The sequence below is a fragment of the Crassostrea angulata genome, chromosome 3 (genome assembly GCF_025612915.1).
Source record: "Crassostrea angulata isolate pt1a10 chromosome 3, ASM2561291v2, whole genome shotgun sequence".
In the NCBI taxonomy this organism is placed as follows: Eukaryota; Metazoa; Mollusca; class Bivalvia; order Ostreida; family Ostreidae; genus Magallana; species Magallana angulata.
Window position 1 is genome coordinate 23,863,512 of NC_069113.1, and position 18,030 is coordinate 23,881,541.

General features: G+C 32.6%; 2 pseudogenes; one reads left to right on the forward strand and one right to left on the reverse strand.

Moving 5' to 3' along the window:
* Positions 1 to 443: 443 nt before the first annotated feature.
* On the reverse strand, positions 444 to 5,739 carry LOC128179003 (uncharacterized; annotated as a pseudogene).
* Positions 5,740 to 13,029: 7,290 nt separating this feature from the next.
* LOC128176801 (uncharacterized) lies at positions 13,030 to 17,646 on the forward strand (annotated as a pseudogene).
* Positions 17,647 to 18,030: the final 384 nt, after the last annotated feature.

Sequence of the window (18,030 nt, forward strand, 5' to 3'; positions counted from 1 at the left end):
GTTTCCCTTTCCAAGTTTTGTGGCATGCAACATAAATGATAATTGATTAATAAGTAAGTAATAGAAAATAGTCATTCATTAAATTTTACTTACCTTTTATTGATTTGTTAAAAAAAAGATGTAAATTTAAATAATAAAACGCTCACAATTGACTAAGCCAACCGAGTGAAATTGACATCCCTAATATAATAACCATCGATAGTTTGCACTAAGGATTTACCGGTACCAGATAATTTTAAACACAATAATTTTGCATGTGCTGTCTAGATAAGTATTAGAGAGTGAAAATAAGCGTGGATTATGTTTAATTTTGTTACAATGAGTATCTAATGGTTACAAAGACCAGGATCTGATAATAATATAAACGCATTTGCAAATGGAACTATAAATTTTTATTTTTCAATACTTTATTAAGCTTAATAAATGGGTTTTCGTTTGCATGGTTAACGGAACCCGAAAATCCTCTTGATACGGCTCTTCAATGTTAGTTTTGCCTTTGTCTCTGTCTGTTAAAAAAACAAAATGTATAAAAAAATTTTAAAAAATGCAATTCAATTGTATGCATTTAAGATAACTTAAAAAGAGTTTTTCTTAACTCAAATTGATATTAACCTTCGGCTGTGACTGTGGCTGGGGTTGATCTTCGTAGGAAAAACTGGCTGACGGTCCATCTTTTCTCTCATTCACATCTCTAGGTGCATCATCGAGCTTAAAAGAGGAATGATCAATTGATGAGAACATACTAGTACAGTCACGCTAGCTTTTTGGGAGCTGATTTTAATCAACTCTCCTATGCAGTTACTCAGACAAACCGAAAGTGAAACAGTGTTTGGACCTCAGCACAAATCATTGCTGCTGACAAGAATTAGTTCTTGAAAATAATTGATAAATTCGATATAATGCATGCTAAAGCATTGTTTTTCAAGGATACTTATTTATGAATACCTTGAAAATAGTCAGATTTTAAATGGTACGAACAATTTAAATATTTTTTGAAGTCGTATGTATTCCTACGCCAGAGTTCAATATAGTCTCGTTCAACTCGACTCTCGGCTGTCTCCGTAAATCCTTGTCGGAAATTTACGGTGTCAGCCGAACGTTTGGTTGAACGAGACTAGAGTTCAGTATTGATTGGATCAATACAATTTTCGAGAAATATTTCTATTACTGATACATAGTTTGATTGAGTTAATTTTATCTTTAAATATTATTTGACATGATTTTTATGGGGATTTCTCGACATTCTTGTCGAAAAAGTCCAAAAATTCATATTATAAAAATGTGCGTAATTCAAATTAGAAAGTACATGTACTTGTCATGCAAAATAACATATCATTGATTTTAAAATAAATAAACATTGATAAAATCAACTCCCGTCAGTTCTTCAGTACTTTGATTCGTTAACTGTATTCATGAATACACACTAGTACTACTGTAAACCAACTTTAATTCGCGTGCGAGAAATTTTTGCAAGGTTAGCGAGAGCCTTATGGTCGCGAATATTTCTCGCCGCGAACCAATCCTTTGTCTATAGTTTTTAAAACAATACAGTTAATCGCGAAATAAAGTCGCCGCGAATAAAAATTGGTTTACAGTATTTTTTAACCCTACAGTAAAACAAAGATTTAACGAAACACCAGCGATGAGTGACATTGATTCATTTTACTAACTTCGCTGCATGTGTGATTTTATTATAGGCGTGCTTGCAGTAACCATGTTTTACTGTACATGGTTTATATTGTCAACTATACTGTATATGTAATATAGACTTGTACCTTTGGGACGGTCTTGAAGGTTTCTACACCGGTCAAGAATAACTTCCGAGGAATAAAGAGCGTATCTTCTTCGACAGTTCTCTCAAAGTGGTAGCTCTAAAAATGCAGTAGTTTTAAAAATATGCAAGATTTTCACATTTCTTCTAAAAACAGACAAAAATATCAAGTCAATTATGTTTAATAACTTCCTTAGTGTGATTTCATACCATCAATTCCTTATGGACCATTTTTCGTCTTGTTGTCATTTCCTCTTTCCTGTTTATTTCCATCTTAAAAATAGAAATTTATTGATGCATAAATTCATTATGTAAATCATAAGAATGTATTTTCACATTCTCATATTTTATGTCGTTTTTTTTTCACTTACCAACAACTCTTCCTCAATGGCTTTCTTTGCTTAACGATTTTTTTCTCTTTCATTTACACTTTTCTGCAAAAAAACAAAACAAAACATTACATACGAGGATATTTTCTACATAGAAAAGGAATGAGAGATGTAGGTTTCATAAAATCTCGTAAATGAAGTAAAGTTCAATAAATTCTATGGTTGAAAGAAAGACTACCATCAGTTCCTCCTGAAGATTTTTCAGATCTAAGTGGCGGTCTTGAAGTTTTTTCTGAAAACAGCCACAAATAAAACCATGAATATATTCTATTAAAATGCTCGAAGATAGGAATATGTGTTCGATACCTTTTTACTGCACAATAGGATATTTTTTTGATAAATAATCTTACCATCATTTTCCCTGCCATTTGTGGGCATCTTCTTGTCCTCATTTTCCTCTAAAAAAAAAAAAAAAAAAAGGTAATGTATCAGAATATCAATGCATGTAATCTTAAACAAGATATCTGTCAGTTAAGATGTTTAGTTTTTGTTTAAAATTTGATGATTCTGTTCATAATGTATTTCTTACCACTTGGTCTACAAGAATGGAGAATAGAATCTGATTTCTCTTCTCCTTGTCCTGTAAAAAAGAGCGACAGATTTCATTTTTTTTAAAATATAAAGATATGCATATCATACTTTTACATCACGTTTGTTATTAAGATACTTACCCAGGCATCTAATGTGGCGTTCCATTTGTTTTTGTTAAGGTTCTGCAAATAATAATAAAACCAATTTGGTAAATAATTTCGCAATTTTAAATTTGTAATCATTATGACAACTTTTAGACTTAATTTTGAATTTGTTTCAACGCGTTTTACATTATAAGAAGAAATGTTTTTTTTATAGAATTGACTGGCAAATAAACACATAATTATAAATACTAGTACCTCTAGTTTTCTTAAGGAGTCCGCGAAACAATTGTCGTCTCTTTCCTTCACTTTTTTCTAAATAAAAAAAAACAACCAAAAATCAGACCTTATTGAATAAATAAATTCAATTTTACGAATTAGAAAACCGATTTAAGGAGAAATACAAGAGTAAACTGCTATCAATATGTCACCAAAAGAATAAGTTGCTTTCATCATATGGATATATTACATGTACCGTTATGCTAATTAAAATCAGTTTTCTGACTTACGAGCAGTTCCTTTTGTGTGGTCAACATCATCACGTGGTTATCTCGGATCATTCTCTGAAAACGAAATGTATGGTTTTTAAAATGAAGTCATATCAAAAAATAAAAGCGTTCTCTTTTTAGAGAAATTTAAGACATCGCGGAATAAATTTATAAAAAAAAATAAATAAATAATAAATGGTTAACTTTTATCCATACCATGTATTTTACAGCCATTTTTGAAGTTCCGTCACTTGGTAGCATTGTTCTCTGCAACAGGAATAGAATAAATGATGTAAAATAATTCATCATAAAACCCAATGAACATTTTTTTTAGCCACAACCGATATCGATGCAAATTGCAATTACTTGTATCTTGATTTCTTTTACCTACCAACAAATCCAGCTGAATCTTGTGGATCAAGATCATCCGTTTGTCTGTCATTGGCTACAAACACGACATCAAAACAGTATACATATTGTAACTTATATAGTTTAACTTGTTTGTTAAGTCATATTTTCGCTCAAGGACTTTAAACACCAACATATTCAAATGGAGATTGATAAATAACAACAAAGCTGTACCTCAAATTGTTTCTCCTCTTTCTTTTTTGAAAGGGTGTTAGGTTGATTCTTATCCTTTAAGAAATAAAAAAAAATTCTAATGAAATAGCAAAAAAAAACCATTAAAAAATGTTTTATACAACCTGAAGTCTTGTTTTTCAATCGAATATGCCAATCCAATGTGTGTAATCTAATGCGTGTGTGCGTTAGTGTTCGCATGTGTGAGTGCGTGTGCCAGTGCATTTGGATGTGTTTGCACGTGTTAGTATCATCAAAAATCTGCATAGTTAAAACACGAAAATTTGTTTGAAAATGGTGGATTTATTTAGGAATCTTTACTGATAATTTATATAAATCAATCAGGGAAATTTAGGATATCATAACGTAGTACATGTACATGTACATGGATTAAGGTCTAGCGCTTGAAATCATCTACTATACCTCTAGGTCTCTTGAGATTTTTTCAAAGGAATCGCTATTGTGTTGCTGGATTTTTCTCTGGAAGAATTATTTCTTTTTACTTTCAAACAATTTTTGGCGTTGACAGTGAAATACTAGACACTGCGTAATTGAATTTAAAAAACCCCGGAAAATATATAAAATAAATGTGTTATTGGACTCACCGACAGCTCTGTATGGACATTAGCTATTTTCTGGTGGTGCTCATTGATGATTTTCTATATAGAAGCATTGAATTATTATGGTATCATGAATTCAAAACACGACAATTGTGTTCTATAATTAGTTCTAGAACGAAAGAAAGGACATGAAACAATAATCAATTAGGGAATCAGTTATATAAATAATCAGTCAATTATTAAATAAAAATACAAATACATGCAAGTTAAATCAACATACCATCCATTTAACAGCCATTACGGCATTTCTGTCGCTTGGAATAATTCTTTTCTGTAATCAAATTTTTAATGAGTTACATGAATTAAATTATACCAGAGGACAAAAACATGACTTTCGTGCGCGCATAATTTGCACGGTAATTCATGTATTATAAATGTTGTACTAAATCAATCATTGATAAATTTACCAGTATCTGTGCTTCGATCTTTGCGAAGATGATGACTCGTCGGCTCTCGCTTACTACCGGCTCCTGTAATAATAATACGTCTAATGAAAGATCCTGTGCTAAAGCATCATTACAGGAGAAGAGAAGTCAATTAAATATTATGATATTTCATCCTATAAAAATGTATTTTGATATGATAATTTTCACATTAAAATCTCTCCAAATGATAAGAACACCTCTTGTTGTCTCTCCATCTTCTCCTCTGTTCTGAACAGGCTGTCAGCAAGGACTTCATTGCGAAGGTTCTCCTTAAGATTGAATTTTCAAAAAATATAGAAGATAAAAAAGAAATACAGAAAAAAAATTTCGGCGGCTTGGTATCATGTATCAATCCATTTAATAACGTGAATTTAAAAAAAACAAAAAAGACACGATCCAACAAATCATAATCTATGTTAGGTTAATTGCTAAAATCACATAGCACATGAAACATACCAGATATTGATAGGCTCTCAGTTTCCTCTTCAACTCTGACAGTTTATCCATTCTTTCTTTCTGTGAAAGAAATAAAACAAAACAATGGTTTTAATAGTTTTTCAGTGTAATATAATACTGTTATATTTACTCAGATATTCGTTGCTACATGTACATGTACAGTTATACATGCATGTTTTGCAAGAATATGTTAATGTACATGCACATTTATTATTCGTTATCACCAATTTAAAGGTTTGAAACAATCATGACCATCACAAAATATCTCCTAAAATGTATTGCATGATTGTATGAGTATGTACAAAGGCCATTACATCTACATCAAAGCGATTTACCTGTTGACGCAAATTGTCTTCTCCGATACACATCTCCATTTTGATAATCTACAAGAGAAGGACACGTTAGTAAGCTAATTTGAATAAACTCAGAGAAATATCCTTATTTTTCAACAAACATTGACAACATGCCTTGCAGTCGCTCTTTTCCCTCTGCCTAGTTTTCACTGTTTATAACAACGATTGTTGCGTCATAGGTTTTGTTACGTCAAATACGTCATGACGTTGATATTGTAGCATTTAGACTGACCAACGGTCAGTCATTCCGGGAAAAATTGTAGAGTTAGAGACTTTAATCATATTACTATTGTGCTCAAGGTCGGAATTCAAATTTATTATTCATATTTGAGTGTTTAGATTTCTAGGGTGATCTACAAGTGGTAAACCACTACCGCTGTAAAAAAAAACATATGGGTCACTTTCAGGATTATCTACTTTTATCAAAACCCTACCACTGTAAAAAATGATGTTGTGGTCATCTCTTGGTTTTAAGTTAGATACCCTACTGTAGTACACTGTTCATTATAAATGGATTTTAAACATCCGGCGTGGAAACCTATCGAGGTTTCCTACCCTGAGGGATTGAATTTTCAGGGTATTCTGCAAAAAGTAAAGTTCTACCTCTGTGAAAAAATTTGGGGGGGGGGGGGGGGGTAATTAGCCTATTTTTAGTAATTTTACAATGTAAATTTAAGAAGCTTTAATCATCAAGAGGAGGGATTGGGGTGTCCAGGCGCCGATCCCACATCATCAATTAATCAAGTCCCCAAAAAATTGAGATACAGTACAACATATTTGGATAATTTTGAAACATACATTTGGATGGTGTTCATATGATTTTTGTACAATTTTGCCTTATATCATTTAAAAATGCATAACTTGTGTTCTTTTCAAAGTAAAGACCTCAAATTTGAAAACAACCACCATAAGTTTTTAGGCTTTATGTCATACAAATTTCAAGGTCATATCAACAGGTCAAAGGTCAAATATGATGACGTCATCTAGGATTTTTATCAATTTCAACCCACGTGAAACATACTTTAACCTTAATCAATCTAAAACCAATGGTTAAATTTTCTTTATTTTGATATATTTCAATTACAGGGTCTTAACAATCATACTGTTAAATTTTATTCAAATTTGAATTATACATTTTCTTTTTAGATACCGTTAAGTGCTGCAAATTTTCGTCTTCAAAGTGTATTCATAAGCGCTAGTTTTACATTATATCGCATGAGAAATTATCTTAACTTACCAGTTAGAATTTATTTCAGTATCTTTAAGTAACAAGAAGGTCTCCTGTTAAACTTTATATAGCAGCACAAATATTTGTAATATTTTGAAAAATAACTTAATAGCATAGAAAATTATAACAATGACTATTTCATTTTACACTCCACTGTAGGGAGATCCCAATGTTAGGTTTGGGGGGATTTGGGCAAAAATTGTAAGGTCGGATTTTGGGGAGGGTGTGTGTGAGAGAGAGAGAACGGTGAGAGTGTGAGAAAGAGAGTGGGGAGGGTGTGAGAAAGAGAGAGTGGAGAGAGAGAGAGAGAGAGAGAGAGTGGAGGATGTAAGAGAGAGAGAGAGTAGGGAGGGTTTGTGTGAGAGAAAGAGAGAGATTGGGGTGGGTGAGGGAAGGGAGAGGGTGAGAAAGAGTTGGGATAGTGAGAGTGGAGAGGGGAAAGAGAGAGGGAGAGGTATATATATAGCCCTATATTGTACTTAAAAATTATTTTCATGTTTAAATTTCAATATGTAAGTAGAATGTTATCTGATCAATGACCTTTCCCTGTTATTGAAGAGTTGCTCCTCTTTGTTTTTAATTTATGAAAACCAATTCTTGGAGCGGTTTCTAAAAAAGCGTAAACTGTTCTAAATTATGTGATACTCGTACAACATAGGTAAAAAAATAAATTCATTCCTTATAATTTAATTTTCTATTACTACAATCAGAAAATAAGGCCCGCTATTTAGTTTAAAGATGTTAATTCGTACAAAATTTAAACGTAACGTCAAGCAGATTAATACGTTTCGCACGCGCGTCGCACTGTGACGTATGCATTTATGTTTTACGATATATATGGATTTGTTTAGCCAATCAAATGAGGCGTTTAATACATGATGGATATTCAAGGTTAAAAAAAATAGGTTCTAATATGGATCGGATAACTTGTTGCATTTTTCTGAAATTTTGTCCGATTTTTTTGAAAGGGATAAACCAGTTGCGAAATTTGTAACAGGTTACCATCGTTCCGATCGATTAATTGCATTGGTTGATTTTAAAGCATTTTCACATCTTAACGAAATTTTCAATTATTCTTAATTTCTCCCTTTTAAATTAGACCCGTCCATTCAGTTGTACATACTTAAAAGCTCCTTAAAATTAATCATACGGTGATATCATCATTTGTTAAAGCCCTAATTTCCATTGATTTTCGGTTGTATTTTTCATTCATAAAATCAAATATTCATGGACATTAATATATCTGATAACGCATTGATAGGGCCAAATGTCCTTGAAGCTACTTAAGTTTTTCTTCTTACTATGAGTTTCCCTAAGTCGCCAAATACTGCCAAATAAATATTTCAATGAAACCACAGCACAATGTTTTCATTCCAGGCATTATCTGGCATTAATAATATTCAATGCATTAATTAACACAGGAGAAGAAACCATGCATAACAATTATATGCATATGTTTTACAATACAAAACTAATCAAGAATCAGAAGAAAAAAAATGAAAATCTTAACTAAATAGTAATCGTACACGTTTAAAGCAATTTAAAATTGACCAAGTTCCATATCATTTTATCCCATTTACTTTGAGTGCATATAATTAACATACTAAACTTCTAATTAAATACTGTGAAAATTGATTTTGCAAATTCATGATAACTTAGCAACATAGCAATTAGCTATCTACAAGTGCAGAATGTGATTAATTTAATTTAAGAAGTATTTCATTCAAGTATATAAATACATTGAAATGGATTGAACAGCAGGCACAATGCCTATTTATGTTCTCTCCTGTAGTCAAGGTATAATATGAGTAATTATATAATTTTATATGCGATATATATATATATATATACATATATATTGCAATGGAATTTTGTATAATAGATTAATATTATAAATAGCATTGGAAGGAGATACAGTGCAAAAAAATAAAGAAAACAAATAGCTTATGATAGGAAAATGAAAATTAAAAAAATAGAAAAATAATGGTTAATTGCTAAGGTTGAAAATATATAAAAGTATATGTAGTGTAGAGAAAAAAATGAGAAAGAAAAGAAAAAACATGTAATAAAAACAAAACAAATATTAATAACAGAGTAGAAAAAAAATGGAAAGTTTGTGGGGATGGGGTGGGAGGGGGAGGGAGAGGGGGAGAACAAATAAGCAATAAAAAAATGAAAAGAAAGGAGTGTAAGGAAAGTCAGTGGTACCCATTTTGATACATTTTTATACAATGTGTACATTTTTACCTATACATTTACTTAAATCTGTTTGTACTTTTTATGTAAAAATGAATTTTATCAAATAATAGTAAGTAATTTTGAAATGTTAGTTTATCACTTCCAAAAGGTAGATTCTTAATTGTGATTGGTATGGAATTGTCGTTTGCAGATTGTGTTCAAACAACTGAATGTTGACGATCATACCCCATACTGGTATTTAAAAAGACAATGTATACCATTGAACATTAAATACCATTATATAAATAGTGCCTGTTTGGGAGGGTAACAGTTCAATTTCAACTGGCACTATTTATTTTGTTATACTGAATGTCTTAATTTTAAAGAAAATTTCACTGCTTTTATATAGGAATAACGTGAATTCTACAGATGGTTTTCTCGGGGTGTAAATTTCAACTGTTACCCTCCCAAATAGGCACTATTTATATAATGTTACCCGTTGCTAAGTGTGTTGCTAACGCTGAGGGTAATAGAACGGATTATGAACTGCGTCTTAACCAATCAGATTTCAGTATTTAACATGAAAGTATAACAATAATTAAATACATATTTACAGAGACAGAAAAAACATGCAGTTGGTCCATTTCATCTCTGTACATGGCTGCAGGATGTGAGAGCTTTGGTGCCCAGTCATTCAGGTGAGCACAGTCTTGATACTGTTGTTGTTAATTGCACTGCGTTTTCTTCTTTTACATGTTCATGACCAAGTTTTTCACACCATATTATACATTTACATAAATTTTATTCACATCCAAAAAAATTTCAAAAGTGAGCAAGTATTTTTAGAGGCCACCAATATTTCTAACTGCAAAAGATCAAAATTAGTAATGCCTTTGGGTAACTTGTCTAATGTTATCATTTGTACAATGATTTTATTGACATTGCAAAAGTTAATCTGTTATTATAGAGGTGCATGTATACTCTGATGTTATTCATCCCAATCTTATAAACCTTATTGAAGGACTGTAACTTGGCCTATACACACTCCGCCTCAGACTGCCCTATGTAGGATCGATATCCCTATCTGACAGACACTAAATTACATTTACATGTGCGTATGGAGTCACAATTTATATCTAGTATATACAGGGTAATCTCTGCCCTGTGTAATTTTCGCTATTCTTCACTTGGATACAGTATACCCAATCTTGAATTCACTCAGACACATTTGTGTTTAAAGAGAGACAATTTGAGACACTGGAATTCCTTTGCTCAGATAACGGGGCCGAAATGGGGAAGAATAAAACGGGGGCGAATATTTCCCGATATACAGTAAGACCTCAACCTGCCTTGAATTTATTTATTTTTTAATTTATTTATTTTTTAAAGAAACAAACATGCAAAACAGACATTTAATCATACACACACTCATACACATTTATGACTGAACACCAAATTGTATTATTTTGTGGTTACTTGCCTACATGGGAAAAAAAATTAAGTACAAAAAAAAAAAAGAAATAGAAAAAATATCCATAATAATGAAATAAATTAGATATCAGCAGCAAAGATACCTTTCCAACTATCCCATAAGCTTACAAAATATTGTAATTTACAAGGTTGTATTGCAGCATATCTTTCAATATTGTATTATAGTTTTAAGTGACAAAGGAAACCAATCAAGCATGGAATCTTATTTGACATAAGACAACAAAAAATATATTGTTTCATATACAGAATTATAAAATTAATGACCAAGTATACTATTAGACATATTAAATCCAATTCTTTCAAAGGTCTTTCTATAAATGTATAAACTAAGTTCACCCCACAGGGTATGTATTTTCTCACAGGAAATAAAAACATGTATTATTGTTTCAACATTATTTTTACAAAACCCACATCTGTCAGTAGTTTTAATATTGATTTTTTAGGGTAGTATCCAACTGGAAGAATTTTGTGTAAAATTCTAAATTGAAGCCATTGTACAGAGGAATCTTTGGTAGTTTTAAAACAAATCTTAAAAATGTAATATACAGTAAGATCTTCAACATTATAATCCGTTAGATCTGTTTTCCATTTGGTTACAGCAATTGGAACAACCACATTTTCATTAAAAACATTGTAAATAATTTTTGTACACTTTTCATGGAGTATAATTTAGTGGAAATGCATTATGTTTGTCATCGGTTAGAGCTAGAGGCACTTGATGCTATTAAAGAGAGAGATAATAGGATTTTCTCTGATTTGAAATCTGTTCTCCTTAATCTACACAAACATTATCATTATAGTCCAAATGCTTTAAGGGAACTAAAGTTAGTATCAGAGGCAATGGAGCAAAAGATGATAAAGCCGGTGAACTTGCAAGGCACAAGATGGATGCCCCATTTAAGTGGTTGTCTGGATGTTTTGTTGAGACAATACAATGTATTTATTACTCACTTTGAAAATACAGTGGAGAGGAAAATCGGCACCGTTGATGTGCAAAGTCGAGCTAAACTAATATTGAAACATCTAAAAGAGTACGATCTTCTCTTCTATATGCATTTCCTGAAAAACGTACTTGCAGTTCTTAGTAAACTTTCCCTATAGTTTCAAAAAGATGGTTGTTGCTTGCCTGATGCTAGTGAGGCCCTAGAAACAACCTATCTCCAGCTTGTTGCATTACAACAAAGGCCTGGTAAAAGCCTGAATAAGTTTCTTGAAGGTGTTGCACATGAAAATGATGAGTATAAATTTCGAGATGTCAAACTAAAGCCACCTACATTGAATGCAGATCAGTTCAAAAGAAAACAAAACATACTTATTGAGTCTGTCTTGAATCATATCAACAAAAGGATACAAGGTGACTTAGACACAAATCATCTTTTGAGGGACATGCAGATATTTTACCCTGCAAACTTGCCTGTCACTGAAGCTGAAGTAGCTATGTATGGTGAAGACCAACTAGAAGCTCTCTGTGAGTTTTTTGCGGATGTGTTAAACAGGTTTGAATGTGACATAGACCATCTAAAGCAGACTGAGTGGCCAGCTCTCAAGGTTAGAATGAAAAGAGATGGCAACAACACAAGCGTCCAGGATTTCTACCACAGACTGTTCACAAATCCCAATCAAAAGGAAACCCTGAAAAATATCTTAGTATTGGCAGAGATTGTTCTTTGCATCCCTGTGTCTTCTGCTATCTGTGAGCGTGGCTTTTCTGCTATGGCCAGAATAAAATCGGATTGGCGTTCAAGGCTCACCCCAGACATGTTGAATTTTCTAATGGCAGTATCCATCCAAGGCCCTGAACCCATGGACTATAATGCAGCAAGGGTACTCAATTTATGGTGGCATGGTGGTGGATGGTGGTGGACGTGCAAGGAGACCAGAATTTGAATGATTTACCATTACCTTGGCTACAAACATGCATTAAGGATAAACAAAGTGATTGTGAATTGAAATTCATATTCAAACAGAAATAAAAGTAGTTTAAAATTTGAAAATTGAAAATGAGTTTAAAAATATTTTTTTATTATATTGGTAAGATATACTGATACAATTAAACAGAGAAGTCTTTAATATTTGGTGTTTGTTGTTACTTTTAGTCTATTTTGTTAAAATCGGTCAGGGCTAGTGGTAAAAGGGTCAGGGCTAGTAAAAAATTGCTGAGGTAGCCCGACTGGTCTAGTAATTCAAAAACTTAATGTCAAACCCTGCACAACAAATTTTTTTATATCTTTCCCCCAAAAAATTAAAGAATTCAGCAGTGTACCCATCACTTCCAGGAGATTTGTTGTTCTTCATATGTTTTATGACATTTGATACCTCTTTTTATAAAAAAAAAAAAATCTTCTAGACCATTTGACAACTCATTTTCTAACTAAGGTGAATTGTAATACGCAAGATCGCAAATACTACGTGTGTGTAACTCTCCTAAAAAGGAGGCTGAAAAAGTTCATCGGCCTTGGGCATCTTCTCCAATGTAAACAACCATGGCGTCGCTTGATTTGTCATCGATGTCTCTTCCCCAGTTTAAGCATTTTTTGTCAGAAAGGGGTGAAAACTACTGGTTACAAAAAGAATGAACTTTAAGACATCGCACGGGAGGCTAAATTACAAAGTATACCAACAAAAACAAATCATTATGTAGATGAAGTGAGCTGTCAAACCTTACGACGCACGGTTGAAGGAAAAGATTACCCCCATCCTATGCGCAGCAATTTTAGCTGGAAAGATGACTTATTATGTCTCCCGAATATTGAGAGTTATGGTGTTCAATTTTATCTGAAATGTAATTGTATGTGGACGAACGATCGCCTAAAGTCATACAAGAATGACAATAGCTACAGATTATATATACACACTAATGGAAACATCAGCCAGGTGGAGATGGTAGCCCTTGATGATAAGTTTCGTTATGTTCGGGCTAAGTGTACACCAAAGAAAGACAATATGCTCCCCCATATGACATCTGGATTTTGTTCGATGTTGATGGAGTGATAAACTCGGGAGAATGCACATGTGTAGCCTATGTATCTATTTTGAATAAAATTGACTGTAAACGGTTCTACAGATTATAATTTCATGATTGAATAAACACATGACATGTATACCCAGAATAGTAGAATAATATCTGTGCATATGTCTTTGGACCCTGGTGCTATTTCTTAGTTTATACATCTGAATAATATTGATTTTTTGAAAAGATTGACATGCATTAAGAGAGCTATAGTCTGTCTTTTGAAGTTATTGCTTCTATCACCTTTTGATAATTTTTTTTTAATAAAAATACACATTCCTGTGCCAATTTCAGTAATTATATTGTCAGATTTTTTTTTCAATTTTGTTTTGAACAAATCTATATATATTACCGGTATATACTTTTCAAACTATGTTTTCGGTGATAAAATAAATTATTCATATTTTATACCTGTTAACAGACTGGTCTTGATTTCGTTACGGCACGTTGCTATTTTTAGTTGTCCTTTGTTGTTTTATTTTGTAGTTGTTGTAGGAAAAGAGAGTGGGAACTGGGTATTCTTTCGTGGGTTCATGATCAACAAAGTGTTTTGAACAAATGCTTTGCCAGTATTCTTGAGAACCGGGATTAAAATCAGCACGCCTGACTGAGTTTATCCAAGGTTTTCTCTGTTTTGGATACTTTACAGCTGACGGCAGTGGTAAAAGCTCAACCGCATTACCGTTTTTGTCAATCATATTTGGGTATTTATGAAGTCTACCTTTCTTCTGCGAGTCATTTTTACAGCCTACTCCAACACACACAGTGATAGTGAACCATCGTAAAACGACAGTATCATCGAGTTATATACGTCTTCTGCTTGCCCTTAGAAACTAGTAAAAAAAATATGCACAAAATCTCGCATTTATTAGGTAATGCGAGATTTTAATCTGACGAAGTAAACGTTAAAACCGTGACGGAACAGACATTTGCGATCGTGCGTATTAAAAATAATATTATGTAAATCAATCCTTACTAAATTTGTGTCCACAATTGCATATAAATTTTCAAAGTACTTCTTTACATAATCTATTAATTTTCCTTGTTCATATACCTTTCTAATACCCTCAGTTTCAATTTTATTTTTTTCTTGATATAATTTCTAGATTCCAAATTGCAAAAATATTTTGAAGGTTTTTCGCCTTCCTCCATCCAATGGGCACGAGACCTTATCATATGTCCGAGCAACTTTTCCTTGCGTAGTTTTTCAAGAGCACTCTTTTCATCCAAAATATTAATATCAACAGTAGAATCTGATTCCATATATTCTATCTCCTGAACAAGATTTTTTTTCTGTGTTGTTTCTGACCTTATTTCTATATGTTGAATAAGAAATAAATAGTCACCTCCCCTTATTTCCATCATTTATACCTAAAAAAAAAAAAAGACTTTAATCAATACCACTTTTACATTGAAAATCACAACTCTCTATATTATCTAGATATTGCCTACTAGCTGACCTAATAGTTTCTTTAACTTTTATTACATATTCTTTATCTGACAAAAGAGAATTGTTAAACTTCCAAAGCCCACACCCTTTGGTGAGGGGATTAAATTTTATCTCAAGCAAAACAACGGAGTGATCAGACCTGTAACCCGGTTTAATAGAACAGTTTTCAACTAAATTTGAAAGACTATCAGAAATCAGAAAACATCAAGACGACTTTGTTTTAAAGGATTTTTCTTGCGCCATGCGTAAACTTTTTTTTATCTGAATTGAGAACTATATAATAATCGATAAGTTGCAAATCTTCCATAATTTCTAAGACTTTACTACGAGCCTTAGGGTTATTAATTCCAGTGTAATTACAAGTATCAAGCGAAGGATTTAGAGTTAGATTAAAATCACCACACAATATGAAATAATCATTGTCAAATTCTAAAAAAAAATATCTCTTATATATTTTCATAAAACAAATGGTGTCCATATTAGGCCAATATATATTTATAAGTTTTACCTTGTTTTCTTCAATGATTAGATCCAATGCAAGTATGTTACCATCTGTGTCCTTTTTTTCTCTTAGGATTTGAGTTCAAAAGCTGGTATTTGTTCGATAAATTATCGGAAATCAAAATCCTAGCAATATGCACACGTCTGATATATGTACAATTGATCTGCAAAAGAACAACTTCCTATCTGGAGAACTGTAGGAGGAGTTATCCGTACAATGAGGGTACCCTATATGCAATATTTTGCCAAAAAATGACCAAGTTCAAAAGCTGGTATTTTTTCGATAAATTATTGGAAATCAAATTCCTAGCAATATGCACACCTCTGATATATGTACAATTGATCTGCAAAAGAACAACTTCCTATCTGGAGAACTGTAGGAGGAGTTATCCGTACAATGAGGGTACCCTATATGCAATATTTTGCCAAAAAATGACCAAGTTCAAAAGCTGGTATTTTTTCGATAAATTATTGGAAATCAAAATCCTAGCAATATGCACACCTCTGATATATGTACAATTGATCTGCAAAAGAACAACTTCCTATCTGGAGAACTGTAGGAGGAGTTATCCGTACAATGAGGGTACCCTATATGCAATATTTTGCCAAAAAATGACCTAGTTCAAAAGCTGGTATTTTTTCGATAAATTATCGGAAATCAAAATCCTAGCAATGTGCACATCTCTGATATATGTACAATTGATCTGCAAAAGAACAGCTTCCTATCTGGAGAACTGTAGGAGGAGCTATCCGTACAATGAGGGTACCCTATATGCATTATTTTGCCAAAAAATGACCAAGTTCAAAAGCTGGTATTTTTTCGATAAATTATCGGAAATCAAAATCCTAGCAATATGCATACCTCTGATATATGTACAATTGATATGCAAAAGAACAACTTCCTATCTGGAGAACTGTAGGAGGAGTTATCCGTACAATGAGGGTACCCTATATGAAATATTTTGCCAAAAAATGACTAAGTTCAAAAGCTGGTATTTTTTCGATAAATTATCGGAAATCAAAATCCTAGCAATATGCACACCTCTGATATATGTACAATTGATCTGCAAAAGAACAACTTCCTACCTGGAGAACTGTAGGAGGAGTTATCCGTACAATGAGGGTACCCTATATGCAATATTTTGCCAAAAAATGACTAAGTTCAAAAGCTGGTATTTTTTCGATAAATTATCGGAAATCAAAATCCTAGAAATATGCACACCTCTGATATATGTATAATTGATCTGCAAAAGAACAACTTCCTATCTGGAGAACTGTAGGAGGAGTTCGAAGCTTTGACACTCCGAGATCCGAACCACTGGCCATCCTTTGTTTACATCGCACAGCGGTCACCCAACATGCATCTAATAATAGCGCAGCATGGAATGTCGCATGGCATGTTTAGTTGTGTAATCGCCAATGCATCCAAGACTTTACTGATATTGTAAAAGTTTGCCATTTGTTGAGTTCTGATCTCGATTAAGTAAACCCACAACTCGACGTTCTTTTGCAAACCCTTGCATCTTGATAGAAACTTAAGGATAACATTATCTTGCTATTTTAAGAATTCGAGCGTCGCTCAGCATGATCACTAGGTGGCGCTTATAAAAAGATAATGAGATTTGGTGCATCCCTAATAAGCGCTAGCGCATGCGCTTAAAAATAGATATTGGTCCCCTCGATCCATGTAGCGGTGTTTTTTGTACATCTTAATATCATTCACTCTTCATACCACATATACACGTATAGATTTTCCGACATAAAAAATTAACAAGTCAGATGAGAGAGAGAGAGAGAGAGAGAGAGAGAGAGAGAGAGAGAGAGAGAGAGAGCAAATCCAAGATGATTGCCAACAGACTGTGCGTTTAAAGAATCAGTATTTGAAATAAAAAAAAGAATACAATAAGGAAAAGAATATAATGACTGACAATGTGAAAAATATTTATTATATTTCATTTATCATATTTTATCATTTTTTTATTTATTAGGCAGACAAGAAAAGGACTGCGTCGTATGCTCTGATAGAGCAACAGGGCAAAGGCGGCGATCCAGAACTCAGTGCACGAGATGTTTGAAAGGCCTTCACTTTGTCTGTTTAAACCAGCATTTGTGTGTGGAGGAATAGTGTAGAGCAATTGATTGAAATTTATTTTAAAGCATTTTTTGAATGCAAAATAGAACATTCTTTAGTGAACACAATTTCTGGGAATTTACATATGTATTTGATGCGCAATTTTCACGTTAAAAGTTAATTTGTTCTAATTTTTAGCATGCTGATTTGTAAATAAGTTTGATCAAGAAGGGTGGTGCTTGTCCACCCTTTATTAGCGAATTTTCATTTTTAATATTGAGTTATAAAGCTTCATGCTAGACACAAAGCAAGAGTATATTTGGTATATTATAAAATCATTGACTAAGATGATTGGCATGATGTTAATACTGTAAACGTGGTTATATTG